This window comes from Amphiura filiformis, chromosome 19, assembly GCF_039555335.1.
Source record: "Amphiura filiformis chromosome 19, Afil_fr2py, whole genome shotgun sequence".
Taxonomy (NCBI): domain Eukaryota; kingdom Metazoa; phylum Echinodermata; class Ophiuroidea; order Amphilepidida; family Amphiuridae; genus Amphiura; species Amphiura filiformis.
Genome location: NC_092646.1, coordinates 3,347,512 through 3,365,030, shown reverse-complemented (window position 1 = coordinate 3,365,030; position 17,519 = coordinate 3,347,512). Strand labels below are relative to the sequence as shown.

General features: G+C 38.9%; 1 long non-coding RNA gene across 1 annotated transcript in view; it reads right to left on the bottom strand.

The window, feature by feature from the left end:
* LOC140140299 (uncharacterized) overlaps positions 1-16,195 on the bottom strand; it is a 45,136-nt gene extending 28,941 nt beyond the window's left edge. Inside the window, exon 1 of the long non-coding RNA XR_011857241.1 lies at positions 16,086-16,195. This is a non-coding gene — a long non-coding RNA (uncharacterized lncRNA). The remainder of the gene's footprint in view (positions 1-16,085) is intronic.
* Between the last annotated feature and the right edge of the window lie 1,324 nt (positions 16,196-17,519).

Here is a 17,519-nt window from a genome sequence, read left to right as displayed (position 1 = left end):
CGAACCGCTTGTCTTGTGTAAGCACCCAAAGAGCTAATTAGGTTGAATACAATACTTGCACTTAAAAATTATGAATGATTAAAGTTTTGCCTTTTCACAAAGAAACAAACAACTGAAAAATGGCCATTACAGGCAAAACCTAGGTGGTACTACACCCCTTGATAAATTTGGGATTATTTTTGCAATTTTCTCTAAAAGTAATAACACACTGGTAACAATTAAAAGTTATGTATATTATATATGGGCAAGGAATCCAGTTACTACACTGTAATTTAAGTGACTCAAGACAAGCGGTATGTTATTGATGATAAGAAAAGAGGTACTGCTAGAATGTACCTCATTTCTTAACATATATAATGAACCACTTGTCTTCAATCACTGAAATGTCAGTGAAGTATTATACATAACTTTTGTTACCAGAGTGTAGTAATTTTTTAAGAAAAATGCAAAATTAGTCACAAAATTTATCAAGGGGTGTAGTACCACCTTAAAGCCTTCAATTTATAATGTACATCAAGGTATAGGTGTAAGTAACATTAAAGGAGGCTGGTCAAATTTCATCACATGATATTTCCACCATGGATGAATGATCTTGAAGTTAATACTACTGCCTGTACCTCTCGGGACAGAATATTCCTTTGTTGCTACATCATAACACAAAAATACTTTTTTTATCTTGAGACGACATTCCAGAAACAGTTTTTTAATTTTTTTGATATCGGCCTTATTAACAAAAAAAATAACTTAATAAATTTCACATATGCCAATATGCACAAAATGATGCATAAAATCAGAGTCTCCGGCAATCATAGCATTGTGCCTTATAATTATATGTTAGAAAAATAATTATGAAGCATGAATCGCATGGTTTATTTAAAACAAACTCATATTGACTATAAAACAGTCGGCTCTCAACACGCGATATTTAAAATACCCGCGCTGAATCTATCCAAGTGCAATGACATAATGGTTATTTGTACCGGTACTCAATTGTCATTACACTCGACAATTTCAGCGCCCAGGAATTTTGAATATCGCCCGTTGAGAGACGGGGTGTTTTTAATCGCTTTTATGGTCACGAAGAGTTTGTTTTAAATAAAACCATGTGATTCGTGCTTGATAGTTATTTTTTTACATATAAGGCATAATGTTGTGATTGCCAGAGAGTTCCTTTAAAGATACTTCAATGTAGGCCTAGTTCACCTGTCAATCAAACTCAGAAACAGTTTGTTTGTATACATTTTTTCTTGATGATTGAAATTTCTAACCCATCGGGAAACAGCATGCCCTATGGTTAGTTTTTTACCTTTAAACATACAAAGTCTCTAAAAAGTTAGGTCTTAGTAATAGGAAACTAATGCTAGAAAACAATTCCTAGAAAAGTTGCCCTTTTCCTTCGTAAAGTTCAGACATCATTGGCCATTGTCTCTGATTGTGTGCTTTTAAAGTTAAACATATCACAGGCCGTGGTGAGGATTGACAGGATCGTCAGAGGCAAAATAGTTCACTCATTTCTGACTATCATTATGAATACATGTTTTTGAAGCTCCTAAAAAATTGGTTAATGCAAACCATGCAATACAAACAAAATGCCCTTTTTAATATGATACATGCAGAGAGCAGCATGCACTTTGCTCAGTGTGCTACACTATGCAGTATGCTCTGTGTGATACAAAAATACACAATTACTTTACTATCAACAATAGCATTGACATAACTACACAAAAGATACAGAAAAGGGATATACAGGGTGTAACAAAAAAAGTTTACTATCAACTTTTGCTTGTAAAGTTGACCAGGTGCATATAGCCAGGATATGTGGCTGCTAAGGGGCTGTTATTTTCTTCGGGCAGGGAGGGCACCTATGTTTCAGATGGACATTTTATTTTTGAAAAGACCATACATACAATACATAAAAAATATTTTGTATAGCCCCCTCACGAAAACTAGTGCATTGCATTTGTGCTTGCTCAATTAGCATTTTGTGCAAATTTTAGTACACAATTTGTTGCCGTTCTTTTTTTATGGACCTTTTCATTTTACATGTAAAGTCTATGGAGATTAATATTAGAGAAGGCTGTTAATTAATGGATGCTATAGCCTCATTTTAGGCTATTTTAAGAACTTACAAGTTCATAAAAAATGGCAACAAATTGTGTAATAAAATAGAAAATGCCACTTGAGCAAGTCCAAATAAAAATACGTCTGGAGTGGGGGCTATAGCTAAAACAAAAAATGTCCTACACCTTAGTGGTTATGAAACAAAGGTGAGGGGTCATGAATATGTCAGTGAGCAGAGTCGATTTTTATGAACCCCTTCCATCGTGGGCTGAAAATTTTGTGACCCCCTATCTTTGGCGGAATATTTTGATGACCGCCCTTTTGTACGCATACCAGAGACAAATTTCCAAAAAAAGTTAAGAAATGTGTTTGATGGAAAGGTGTGCACAGTACAGAAACATTATTTTGTCATTGTAACTAAAGATTGTAAAATTTGTGATGGAAAGTGTAAATGTGCTCGTAGGGCACCCACATTTTTTTAAAGTCACACGCCCTTTCACTCGTTTTCAGAGAAGAACGGCAGCCCTTGCTCAGATTGACGCGAATGCCCTGTTAATGAGCGACATACAAGGAGCTTTGTTTGCGCAGACCAATGTCTAAGGCGCGTAATCGGCCAATCAAATTATCACGTCTGTAGTTATGTTTGTCAGACGATTGAATCAGCCAATCAGAACCAGTGGCGTAACTACCGGGGGCAGAGGGGGGCAACGTGCCCCGGGCGCTACCCTTAAGGGGGCACCAAATTGACCAATTCAGCATCGATTCTGCGCCCCTCCAAGCGATGAAAGTCAAAATTTTCAGCACAAAATCAATTGAAAGAACATTTTAAGACCAATATTCAACTTCTAGTAACCAAAATTAATTAGTGGTAGGCCTTATTTGTCCAAAATTTCGCGCGTCCCGCGCGCAAATGTTTCAAACATTTCCCGCGTCTAAGATATTCTGGGGGTGTAGGGGCGCAAATTTTGTTTCTTGCCCCAGGCGCTACCAAACCTAGTTACGCCACTGATCAGAACCCTACTACCGTGTTTACACTGTGCCCACTCTCAAAATGTAAACAAGTGCCATTCTTCTTTGAAGGAAACTGTAGTAATTATAACCTCCTTTTTTGGTGTAAAAATTATGACCCTCACTATTTTTGGTATACAATTTGTATGACCCCTAGTATATTCATGACTCCATTCTGAAGAAAATGACAGCCCCCTAAATGCACAAAAAATTGTCTTTTATGCAAAGGTCATTCAGCACTTTTGAGCCAACCTGAAGCATTCATCCTTGTTCACCTTAAACTGATATTGGAGGTCAAGCTTCACCTCGATCAGCTTACTTTTTGCTCACAAATTTGAAGTCAACTTTCACTATATAAAGTGTTCTGTTGGGCCAAGCTTCACCATGCATCCAAAAGGATTTTCATTGTCTCACCATTTATGCGTTTAATTTGTCACCATGCATCGGTTCACGATAATAATGCCTGAAAGCGAAAGCCAAGTTTAACCTTAATCATACAAATGCTTTTATTAGTTCAAGCTTCACCCAGAAGTTCATTTTGATAAGTCTAAACTTAATCATCGTAAAGCGGTATCCAAGAAGAAGAAGAAAATAGTGAAGCTTGACGTGGCTTGAGGAGGGTACTGAGTTCCAAGATTCACAATGATGCCCACATTAAGGGAGGTCTAATGAGCGTGAACCTGGTTTGGATGCAGAGGGAGTGTGCCTGTAACAGACACAGCCACCAGAAAAGGACCAGCTCAGATCGCGCGCCAAATAAGTTTGCAGTCCAGAAATTTCATTTTTTCTCAGCCTTGGAAAAAATAGGCAGAGGTGGGAATCGAACCCGGGACCTCGGTGTTGTAAAACCTACTGCGTTACCACTGAGCCAACTGACAATCAGCTATGAGAAGTTTGATAGTAATCCTTGATATTGCTGAATAGAATAAATCAATACTGATAGGTCTATTTATCTAATGTACGATGTTATTCAAATTGGCCTATAAACTAGGAATATAATGTGAAATGACTATCAATCGATCAATCAATCAAGTTGTCAAGTTATCAACAATCAATAATAAACCGACGTAGGCCTATCATGGAATATTACTAACTAGGCCTACTAACTAATATACCAAATGAATAAAATAAATAAATAAGTCAGTAAATAAATAAATAGGCATAGGCCTAAATAAATAAATAAATACATAATGCAGAATGCAGTTAGTATTTTAGTTGCAAAATTCAAACATTCTATTCACACATTCTATTATAATTTTCTGCTATACACGCAAAGGACCTGTGCCTTTAATATGTCCGCGCCTAATCAATAATGAGTCTTTCACCATGCTCACACACCATGTTAAACTATTGTATCCCTGCAAGTATTATACTGACCAAGTCCTAACACCTCAATGAAATGGATGCTATAACGTACCCAATCAAGCGAACATATCAAGGTCATATCAGGGCGTTATACAAAGAATGGTCAAAGGTCAACGTTTCCAAAGAAGTATAGTAATAGATGTAGACACAAGCTTTCGTGCGGGAAACATAAACACATAGTCGTCAGTCGTGTGGTTTTTATGAGATTTGATGCGGCGCTGAAGTCTATTGGCTGTCCCAAAATCAGTACCAGACCCGGTTTCCAGACGGCAATGTGTGTGTGTTACAAGGAATGCAAACTCATTTTATCAATGAGTGAACCACATAGAGGAATACGACATCTATCGTGAGCCAATCTGCATTCTGTTGCCTGCAAAAGCCGACGATCAGGTAAAAATTCTAAAAGCAGCGTGACTAGATATTTACGTTAATTTCATGATACGTGTAAAACGCATTGAAAACGCCAAATTGCAGTCATAAAATATATAATATTAGTAAATCACCCAATCGAATGTTAACGTAGGTATGTGGAAAAGAACTGCAATAACAATAACAAACTATGTGCCCAAAGAGTTGTCTTTGGCATGTCGCTTTTTGAAATATGACCAAAAATATCAAATTTTGGAAAAACGCCCCAAAATTTAAAACAAACACGAACCTTCCAAAATAAATATATATTAGCACTCGGCGGCCCAGTCACTACCTGCCGCTGTGATTTGAGGTAACTCATTGCTTCCCTCTCCAGATACCGGAACTTCAAGGTCGCTCATACCCCAGCCCTTAATGTCTTCTGGATCTTCTTATTGTGGGATAGCAACCCCTGTAAACATGGTAAATGTATTCCTTATTTTTAAGATGCTCGCTTGGCTTCTGTAGCAGTATCCACATCAAGTTGTGAAGCAAGTGTGTATGCTGTAGATAGGAAAAATATGATTATTATTGACATACCTCTGTTGAAATGTTCTCATTCCTAAAACACTATTACAATGTACCAAATCATTGTATATCTTCAATTAATTGTCAACAAGAAATCAAGGGCTCAGGGACATAACATCTTAACTCAAAATTGTTAGTTTGAGTGCACTCTGTAAATACAAACCATGATGTAGATCTATATGATTTTGTGTACATTAAAATTTTCATATTAAAATCTCATTTTCATCACAACGATACTGTGGCGTATATTGGGGGTGCCACCAGTGTTCGAAATATGCCTCAAAAAGTTACAGGCCAGCCAGGCTTGACCTTAAAAAGTTACCGGCCAGCCAACTAGATGCCAGTCAGAAAAGTTACCGGCCAGGCCAAAAAGTTACAGGCCAATGGCCGGCTGACCGGCCATATTTCGAATGCTGGGTGCCACCCCCAGTCCCAACCTTTCCCTGGTTCTGGAGTAAGGTGCATCTCATGCCCCTCATGTCAAGCAAATTTCTTGTCCCTAGTCTCAAAACATGCCATTGGTCAATATATTACTGCATACCAAATTTAAAATTATTCCAAAATCATAATAGGGGGCCTCCGTGATGCTGAAATTGTTGGTCAATGACCATACCCTAATGTTAATGTTAGAAATTATTGCTGCCTTATGCATTTTATTTCATGCAGTTAGGACTATTAATGAATAAAGATGTTAAAAAGCATACTTGTCTCAAAATTAAACATAAGGGAGCTATCTACAAAGACCAAGTTTATGTAAACACAAATGGCTGCCTTGTGCTGTCTTTACTGTGTAATTGTGAAATTGCTAAAATATTCATAACTTTCCTATTTGTGCTAACTTTGACCTGTTAGGCAGATAATACTACAGACTTGAGATCATCACACACTTGCATCTAGACCTTGCTCAATTTGATGAGACAACACACACAGGCCTGATGAGCTCGAGAGTAGCCTTGTTCAAGGCCTTCTAAGATTTCCTCCCTGCTTGAACTATTTTTGGGCTCGTGAAGTCAGTGAGGGCCACAGATTACAGCTATTAATGACCGTGCGTATGCTGAAAAATTGAACTTGGGCTCAGTCTACGAACCGCCAAATGGCCTTGTCTCGCCATACGAGCTCGCAGGCTCAACCCGAGTTTGATTGTTCAACTTAATACACATGATTATAAGCAGCCACAGTCTGTGATGGTCATATCATGGACAGGGTTGTAGCTAGGATATTTTGAGTGCTGGGTGGCATTTGATGAAAATCTTGCATATTTATTTATTTAAATTTATTTATTTCTTATTTAACCTGGGGTGACCAATCAATGCACTGGCATTGTTCTCCCTTGGTTTGCAGGTGGAAATTGTTTGCCAAAATAGACCAAATTCTTAACTAATTCAATAAAATGGTGCAATTTTGGCCTCTGAGTGGTGGGCTCCAATGCTAAAATTGGAGCCGAGTGATAGGCGCCAAAACCGATTGGTGGGCTCTACCGCCCACCACCGCCCACTGTAGCTACATCCCTGATCATGGACTTGCCAAGCCCAAAAGTTGTGATAGGATTCAAGTGCTGGTCATGAGGGAGGAAACTTAGAGGGCTAGCCAGAGGGCTGAGGTTCTTCAAATCTTGAGATTGGATATCTTCGATTGGCACTCGCAGGAAATCAGAGCTGGGTTTTACTCCATGCTCAACGCTCATTGAGGGCATTAATGTCATTGAGTGATGCTTTGGTACATGTATGCTTCAGAGTCTCAACATTCTGGGGGAAAGGAAATCAGGACCATATTGTTTATCTCTGGAATATGAAGTGTGATCCAAGGATCATGCACATTGCACAGCTAGATCAGCACTGGCTGCAGATGGAGTCATTTCTGTAGACACTGATGAGGGTTTCCCAAATCCAGTTCCAATAAGGCATATATGTGTCATGATCATTTACGTCATTCTGCTTCATACTTTGTCTTTCATCTGGCCTAGCATCTACAATGCTCTAGAATTTTAAACTTCTGAGTTTGCTCACCACTACCTACTGCAATGCAATCCACAACTTCACGATATAAACCACCTCTGCTGAGAACTCCCATCTGAAGATTTGAAGAACCTCAGCCTCCATTCTTTTAACATATTGGGTGCTGTGACTGCTGTCTCATCAAATTGAGCAAGGTCTATAAATGTGCAAGTGTGCGATCACTCTTCTGTAGTAGTATCAGCCTAACAGGTCAAAGTTGGCATGAAAACAGTAAAGTTATGTATTCACAATTACACAGTAAAGACAGCAAATGGCAGCCAATTTTGTTTACATAAACTTGGCCTTGTTATTTTTTGAGTAAGACTGTTATTTTGATCATCTTTTATTCATTGATAGTAGTTAGTACTAAGTTACTAACTACATGAACAAAATACATAAGGCAGCAGTCATTTGTAATTACACAATGCATGAATAAAATAGCTGCCTTATGCATATGGTATGGCTATTGACCCCCAAAACGACTTTGGAATAATTTTAAATTTGCAATGGGGACAAGAAATGTGTGTGACATGAGGTGATGAGGGGCACGAGATGTACCCTATTCTGGAGCCACTGATTTTGTTTCTAGATATTTGTGTAACTGCATTTCACAAAATGACCAAGTGATAATTTTGACAAGTTGGTACTTTCACAGCTTTGGGGCACATCCATTTTGTATCCTTGCCCTTGGCGCACAACCCACTAGCTACACCAGGCAACATAAAAGAAACATATTTACAGGAATAGCTGTTCTTACCAACAATGGCTGGTGTGTGTCATTCATGGTCTTGTTTGATCACATCTAATCCTGTTCTGCCCCACTGTAAAAATCATCCATCAATCTTCTACATAGTTTTGCAAATGTCTTCTCCATATCCAGTGTACTTGGAAACACAAACACTGCCATGTCTGGAGTAAGCTCCACCATCTGGAAGTAGTAAAACAGTTCAGTATAATTATAACACTTACTGGCAAAGTTCATGGAGATTGAATGAAAGTTAAAAAATTGGCTCAAATTTATTTAGCTGTCAACGTCACACAAGTAGCCTACAGGTACTGTATTCACCATAATTAGTTCCCTTCTCCTAATAACCACCCTTAAAGAAACTTTTGAAAGACAGCTGTACAACTAAATTCATCAAATGTCTAAATAAAAGTATACCTCAGTTCTAAACAGTGGTGGCACTACTCGGGGGCAGGGGGCATTTGCACGTAAAAAATAATTTTATTAAAGAACATCCATGGATCACTTCGCAGGGTCTTAGGCAAGATTTGAAGGTTTGGGTGTGTAAATTGAAAAAACTGGGTGTGTAAATTTAAACATTTGTGTACAAAGTATAGGCCATGTGGGCAAAAACTGGACGTGTACAAATTTGGGTGTGTAACATTTGCTGGCTGCCTAAGCCCTACAATCAAAGAAATTAATGTTGGTACACTCGGGCATACTAAATGTAAATCGCCACCCCTCTCCCCAGTTCAATGTTGATGAAAGCACTTTTTCCATTGGGCTCTCCAGTCTCCCCAACATTGATTGAGGGGAATGGGGAGGGAAGAGGAAAGGAGAAGGTATGTACTTCTCATCAAACATAGTTATACTAATTTCACTTAACTCTCAGAGCGGCAATGAAGAGTTCCAACATATTGTCAAGGTGTACCAACTATTAAATTCCTTGATTGTAGCTTCCAAGACTATTTGTGGTACCGGTACTATTTGTGATTTATCCCTCAGAATGGATAAAATAAAAATAAAATAAAATGCCTTGATCAAACTTCATCCAGCAGGAATATGTCCAATATTTTACATTTCAATTTTTTATTTACGATTTAGCAAAGGAATATACAATAGATAATGCATGATGTATATATCGAATTATCGATGACGTATTTTATTGACACGAATGACTTCATTGACATTTTATACAGGTAAAATATGCCCTTCCTGACTGCCATTCTGCCCTTTTTTATGTCCTCTACCAACGGCTAAAATAGTACAAAATATTGCACCAAATGGCGTCATTTGCACCTCAAATTTTTTTAAATCGATAGCTTCACAGGGGGGACACGTACACCCCTCTGGCTCCCCCACCCCAGGTGCTAAAGCAGCCATTGAGTGGCACTTTGCTGTTTTCTTTTATTTCATGTGGCACTTCAACATATTTGAGGAAGCCTAATCTACATGATACTTGTTGTGAACGCAGCGAGCAGGAAATTGGCAAAGTGTTTCCGTAACTGTTTTCCTTTATAAAGCCATTTTAGAGTGTTTTATTTAAAAGGCTCACCTTACTTGATAACTCTAGCTTCGAATTTCAATTTTTTTGCACACGATAGTTACGCATTCGATGCTAGAGTGCATTGCTAAAATATTTATCGGTGGGAAAGCGGTGAAATCTTTTGTTATATTTATTCTGTTGAAATGTTGAAATTTGGATGAAAGTTATTTTGATGAGTCAACTACAGTACGGTATCTTTTGAGCAAGATTTGCCTATTTTGAACAGTCTAAAATTTTGCTAAAGTTTAATTTTAGCAACATTTTTGATGCGATCGTCTGTCGTGATCAGCTGTGTAATTTACTATTTTACTTCTGAACTTCCATTGCTTTACACGGTACGTGTCATGCTCCAGCGAATCCGGCTAGATTTTGAATGCAATGGTCTCTAGAATGTGAAGCTATCGGTGAACAAATTCTTGGCTATCTCTTCTCGAGCAAGGCACCCATGTGTGCCAAAAATCCCTTGCCCCCCCCCCCCCCTCGGCTCGGCTTGCCAAAAATTGCTTGCCCCACCCCTATCGGCTCGATAAAATTTCTTGCCACCCCCCCATTTTACCGCCAGGAATTTTATAGGGCATTAGGGGTGCTGATTTTGAAAAAGTGGACTTTTTCCAGGTGGGGGGGCAATTTTGCATAGCACCCACTCCCACCCCGCAACCCCCCGGGCTCATAATTATTGCACAGCCCCTACGTCAGAAGTAGGTATAGTGCAATAGTTAGAACAGTTGAGGGCGTGCTTTCGTGGGTGACGGACGTGTCTTCGAATCGCGGAGAATTTATCATCAAAAATCTCCGTTTTTTGCACACCATCTGCAAAATATCAGCTAGTTACTAGGTTGAGAAACTCACCTAGAGCAGGTTTGAGTGACTATTTTGAGTAAATTGTGAACATTATTGATGTATTGATGTATCTTGAACTTTGATAGTTCGACCATTGAACATTGCTCCATCTTGTTTATGTTTATATGTATTGATTGATAATTTGTAATGGCGTGCTAACGTGCTCGTTGCGTGTGCGGGCCGGTTTGTACCGAACAAGTCTGCTGTGGTGGCTAACCTGATTCTCCATTTGCTCTACTGTGTGACTTTATATCATACCAATCATGATGAAGTGTACTTTTACTGTTGGATTGTTGTTCCTTGTGTGTAAAATAATGAAACTCAACACCATCACCAATAACAATGATACCCACAGCTGGGTCTGCAAGACCAACCTAGACCCTATGACAACGGCGGTAGTGTAAATGTTGACATTGGTATTGGAAGGTATTTCAGAGGCTCAGTATTAATTGGTACTATTACATTAGGTACATTTTATGATCATTACATCCAGTATGCAAACAATGAAACATGGCACTCTGTAACGTACAGTGTAAGTATGGCTTCTATGATCTTAGTGAAGCAGAGTTGCCTTACAGGTAAACCATTGATACAGATAGGGATGTACAAAATTCCAGTCGCAAATAATGTTACTGACACTGGTAATGGATGCAAACTCACTTCCACTTATTTGTGTGTGTTATTAATTATTAATGCGCATGATACACAGCTGAACACAGGACCCCACACACCAAAAATATCCTTGCCCGCTGTGTACCCTTGCATGCAAGTATGGTCAGAGATGTGTGCAATGCGATTCCTGTGATGAATGGTATCACACAGAATGCATGAATATGGATACCATTTCTTTCCAAGAGGTTGACAAATCGGGATATCTCTGGATTTGCCACAGTTGTGGTGGGCCAAATTACTCCACCTTTAGTTTAGGCTGCGGTAGCCCTTTCGAGCTAAGCAACAGTTTTAGTAGCCTATCGTCAATGGGTACGAGTGAGTTTGCACCATTCGACACATCATCACCTAAAAGTCATATCAATCCAAAAACACAAAAACCAAAGGTAACCAGAAGACCAAACGGTCCTTTAAGGACATTGGTTGTAAACTGCCAAAGTGTAAGAGGCAAGAAAGAAGGGTTTGCCACATGTATTGAATCCCACAACGCCCATGTTGTGATTGGTACGGAATCCTGGTTAAATGGCAACATTTCCAGCAGCGAGGTTTTCCCTGATAACTTTACAGCGTTCAGGAAGGACCGTGACTCGAGTGTTGGAGGTGGCGGCGTGTTCATCGCAGTGAGGAATGATCTAATAGGTACGCATGAAGTCGACATGGACACGGATAGTGAAACCATGTGGGTTCGAATCCAGTTGATTGGATGTAAAAGCATGCTATTTGGAGTATTCTACCAACAACCGAATGAAAAAGACCCCAGATACCTGGACCAGTTGAGATTAGCGATGGATAGAGTGAAGGCGGATAGTGGTACGGTGATATGTCTTAGTGGAGATTTCAACTTGCCGGACATCGCATGGGACACATTATCGTTGAAACCTGGGTGTAAAAACCCACAGGTCTCCCAGAGGATGCTTGACATGGTGAGCGACTTCGGACTTGAACAGTTGGTTAAGAAGCCGACAAGGAAGAAGAACATCTTGGACTTGTTTCTAACGTCAAACCCATCGCTTGTAGAGCACTCAACAGTAGCTCCTGGCATTTCAGATCATGATGGAATACCGATAATTGACATGTCAACCAAACCTAAGATCAACAAAACCAAACCCCGTACCATCTACCAGTACCACAAGGCAGATACTGAGAACATCAAGAAGGACTTAAAAGGACTAAGTGACAGAATGATAAACAGAGATAACTCAAGTAAAACCACAGAGGAGCTGTGGCAGGAGCTGAAATCAGGCATCACCAAGGCGATGGATGATCACATTCCTACCAAAAACATCACAAAGAAACATCAATCTCCGTGGATCAACAGAGAAATAAGAAGCAAACTTCGGAAGAAACATCGTGCCTACAATAGGGCAAGGGAGTCGCAAAAAGATGGTGACTGGGAGAAGTTTAGAGAAATTAGGAAAGATGTGAACAAAAGCACAAAGAGATCTTATCTTGATTACGTGCGCAATAAATGCCTTGAGTCTGAGAAACAATTTTACAGCTTTATCAAGAAACTCAAAACTGAAACAGTTGGCATACAAAGCCTGAAAGAGAATGGAAGGCTGACATCGGATAGTAAAGGGAAGGCAGACATACTAAATAGACAATTTGAGTCCGTATTCACCAACGAGGATCCAATTGACAGGGTGAAAAACATCACCACACACACATACCCAGTTATGCCTGACATGGTGATCAACAGTGACGGAGTAGAAAAACTACTAAAGGAGCTGCAGCCAAATAAGGCAGTTGGACCCGATGGAGTTTCAGGGAGAATATTACAAATGGCAGCACAAGAGCTTGCCCCAGGACTCACACTGGTGTTTAACAAATCTTTATCTACTGGTAACCTGCCTCAGGATTGGTTAACAGCTAATATAACACCCATATACAAAAAAGGTAACAAAACAACACCTGCTAATTATAGACCAGTGTCAATCACATCAATACCATGCAAAATCTTAGAACACATCATCCACAGCAACACAATGAAACATCTGGATAGACACTCAATACTAACGAGTTGCCAACACGGCTTTAGGGCTAAACATTCATGTGAGACACAATTACTCCAAACAGTGCATGATTTCTCTACTTCACTTGACAAAACACACAAACAGATGCAATAATAATGGATTTTAGCAAAGCCTTCGACTCGGTACCCCACAATAGGCTATTACTGAAGATGGACAGATATGGAATAACCGGAAGTACGCATACTTGGGTAAAAAATTTCTTGACAAAACGTAAACAGAGGGTGGTTGTTGATGGAGAGCATTCAAATTATGTTGATGTGCGTTCGGGCGTGCCACAGGGCACCGTGTTAGGCCCATTACTCTTCCTGCTCTTTATCAACGACCTCCCTCTGGACACAAAGTCAACAATTAGACTTTTTGCTGACGATTGCGTGATGTATAGGAACATTAAAAATGACACAGACGCACAAACACTACAGAATGATCTTGACACCCTTTCTGTATGGCAAGACAACTGGCAACTCAGGTTCAACCCTGACAAATGTTATGTGCTTAAGATAAATGTATCCCGTTCAAAGAAACCAAAGACTCATCAATATAAATTAGGTAACACCACATTAGCTCAAACATCATCACACACGTACCTAGGTGTTGAGATATCTGAAGACCTTAAGTGGAATAATCATATCAACAAGATTACCGCTAAGTCTAGTAGGGTTCTCGGTTTCATCAAAAGGAACCTGAGATCTTGTCCAAGCAATTTAAGATCAAAAGCTTTCCAGACACTGGTCCGTCCCCACTTAGAATATTGCTCAACAGTGTGGAATCCTCATACCAAAGAGTTGACTGATAAAATTGAAACCATCCAGAGAAGAGGAGCAAGATTCGTATTCAGTGATTACAGACGTACCAGCAGCGTTACCACCATGCTGAAGAAACTAGACTGGAAACCACTCCACCTGCGGAGGAAAGTCGCATGTGTATCTATGTTTCATAAAATTGTCAACAATCAGGTAGCCATCCCGGCACACGAATTCGTGCAGCCGGTCCAAACGCGCAAATCTTCACGCCTCAGCCATAATCAATCTTACAGTAGACTAACAGGAAGAACTGATCAATACATGAACTCATATTTCCCACTCACAACCAAGAGTTGGAACAACCTACCGCAACAACTAGTGGACATTAAACCATCTACACAATTCAAGACAGCCGTGGCTGAGCACATCTTCAGCCAGGAAGAAAGCACCCAACGAGAATAAGTAACCGAAAGCACCCCTCTACATCCTCTCGCCTGACCTCCGAAGGAGGTGTTGAGAAATACCTATCAGATTCAGATTCAGTCCCCGGCATGCCCGGGAACAGCCCCGACCGAGAGAATGGTAAATATAAAGTTATCATGTTTAAGCTTACCCATGTTGTTACCCGGGCTAAGTTACTAAATACACACGTCACACATATTTTTAGACTGAAGTACTTACTTATACTAGGTGATAGCTGCTAACGACGCCTCTTTCTTTCCCCAGGCATGCCAGGATATCAGTAAAAGTAATATTAGTGGATGAATTATTCACTAGAAAGAATAAGATGACTGAATTCTTCTTCGCATACAAGTGTGTACATCCAGCTGATCAGCTGATTCGTTGATTAGTCTCCCACCAGTCGTAAACCAAACTGGTTACGGCATGTATAGCAAGTCAACGGTGCCATAAAATCGTTTTAAATTGAAAGAGATGAAATTCCCCTCAAATTCGCATTTTGAAAAGGAAATTTTTAACTTTATCTGGCTGACCTGATAGCTTATGATTTTCTTAAACAAAATATGGCAAAAAAAATTTGTGGAAACTTTTTTTGAGGGGTCTTGGACCACGCTCATTCCACCTCCCTTAATGTAACTTTAAAATGGCAAAAGTCAAAATTGTGTTTATCAAAAATCACGTTTTTCGTATTTGGATATCTTTTATTACTATTATTACGCGAAGAAGGAATAAATGTTTGACCCCACACAGTCAACTGAAAAGTAGGTTACCTTAATTTATTGTCAATATCACGCGAAAATTTATACATGATTGTGTTTGACGCCGCACAGTCAACTGAATTCAAAGTAGGTTACCTCTTAAGTTCTTTTCAGGATATCTGCTCTCTATTAGTTACACAAATCCATGCATGTACATGTAGTCTCGCACGATGTACCTCTGCATGGTTTGGAATCCAACAGCTCAGTTCACAAAACAGTAGGGATTATGTATATAGTAAATAATAAACGCCTCACCAGATGAAAGTCCCCTCTTGTTTGAGTGGTCATAAAATAATTTTTTATCACATCTTCATTGTACAACAACAACAACAACAACAACAAAACTGCATTTATATAGCGCCTTACGAAACACCTCAAGGCTCTTTACAGAGAATATACAGAGAATATACTAAAATACTTAACTTACAACAATACAACTTAAATTATTACGACGTGAATAAAATACTAGTTAAAAAGACCAAATGTATGTACAAAAATTAGTTAACTCTTAAAAGAGATAAATATTGTACATTTACGAAATCATGTAGGAAATCAAACAGAGAGAAATTTACTTAACAATACAACTTATTTATTGTTTTTAAACTTTTATTATTATCATCATCATTACTTTGCTAGTAATAAATATTTGTCATACATTGTAGAGGTTCATTTTTCAGGTAAAAGCCACAAATAGATCCTAAGATACAAAAAAATAAACTTGATAATCACTCTTAGTTGTGCAGGCTCTCATCATTGTGTAATTTCTATTGTGTGTTCATTGAATTTTGTTGATAACTTTTTAACCGATTCTGAAGCCAAAATGACTGGTAAATTCCCAGTCAGGCTGTAAATTCAAAAAGTTACCGGCCCGACTTGTCACTGCTAAAAATTGTTAAACTACAGCCCTGAAAAAAAACACCATTCTACTTTATAATAGTCCAGTCTCTCTTACCTGAAACTATTAGTCGACCACTCTGCCCAACTGCCGAATATCTCGGGGAAATAAAACTACTCTTCGTCAAAAATAAGATGATCAGTTGAGAGCCAATAGCAATGAATGCTAGTAATGCAATCAACAGGAAACACAACTTTGATGCATTTGCTCGTTGAGCCATATTTAATATCTAAATTATATCTAATCAGTGGATAACTGCAATGAAACGTGCGACACCTGTGTAAAATGATGCGATACACAAGTCTGGAGCACAATATGATGGTAGAGGGCGCCATCAGCTGCAGCTGACGGCTATTTGCGCTAGTAGTCCGGCTGTAAACTATTTAATTATTTCAGATTAGATGGTTATGCAAGTTACATCGTTTTTCATCGCTGATTATTATCCTACAGGTGGTTCAAAATGATTTTGGTGCAGAATTGTCAACCCTGGGCAATTCAAGATTCTACAGGAGTCAAAATCTAAATTCTAATAAATATATATAAACAAAATATATTTTTTCTGTAAAGGACTCAATTGCCAATGATCTAAAACTAAAAAATTGAGACCATTTTCATCAAATTTGGTGCATTTTTCTATTTGACCTACTGTGGAGTTCCTTTTAACCTTAATCTTTAAAACTGCATATTTTCTGAATCCTTATATTATGAAAAGAGGAATAATTTGGCCCAGGTTTGGACAAAATTCGACTAGTTTTTTTAATTTTGACCCCTGAATAAACTTTGACCTTGAATATCTCGAATTGCCCAGGGGTGACACTTTCGCACCACTTGGAATCTCTTTTGACACGACCAATGACGACCCTTGAACATTCTTAGTCAGTGGGAGTTGTCTAGTTCGTAGACACATAATCTGATTGGACAATTGCATGATTTCGTGTGCCGTCTATCAGGCCTTTATTGTATCAATTGAGTTGCGTACCTTCCTTGTGCGCCGGATACTTGCGAATGCGTCACTAATACGTTTGCAAAGATCTTGGATTTTGGCCCAAAGGAAGAAATCAAGTGGTGTGAGGTCTGGTGATGTTTCAGGTCAATCCAAAGCATAATCCATCACAACCACTCTGTTTGCTATCCCTGGACAGAGTGAAAAACGGATACTTGTCTTTAAATGAGCATATCTTCAAAAAGTTGTGAGCCGACTGAAATAATTGTTTTGGTTTATTAAAGCTAACAATTGAAGGTGTTTTTTTTTTCTTACCAAAATATATTTGATCAACTAGTGGTATTTTATAAAGGTTAACCTTGAAGTAGTTCAGCATAACCTTAATTCACAGAAACCTCTGAGTAACAGGATTTAACATATGGAAAGGTTTCTATACAAAAACGATTCTCTTATAAACCATCATGCACAGTTTCCACCTAGATACACCTGAGCACATATTTTCGTCCCAAGAGCTTCCAAGCAGAGAACAACAAGCAATGAATGTCTCC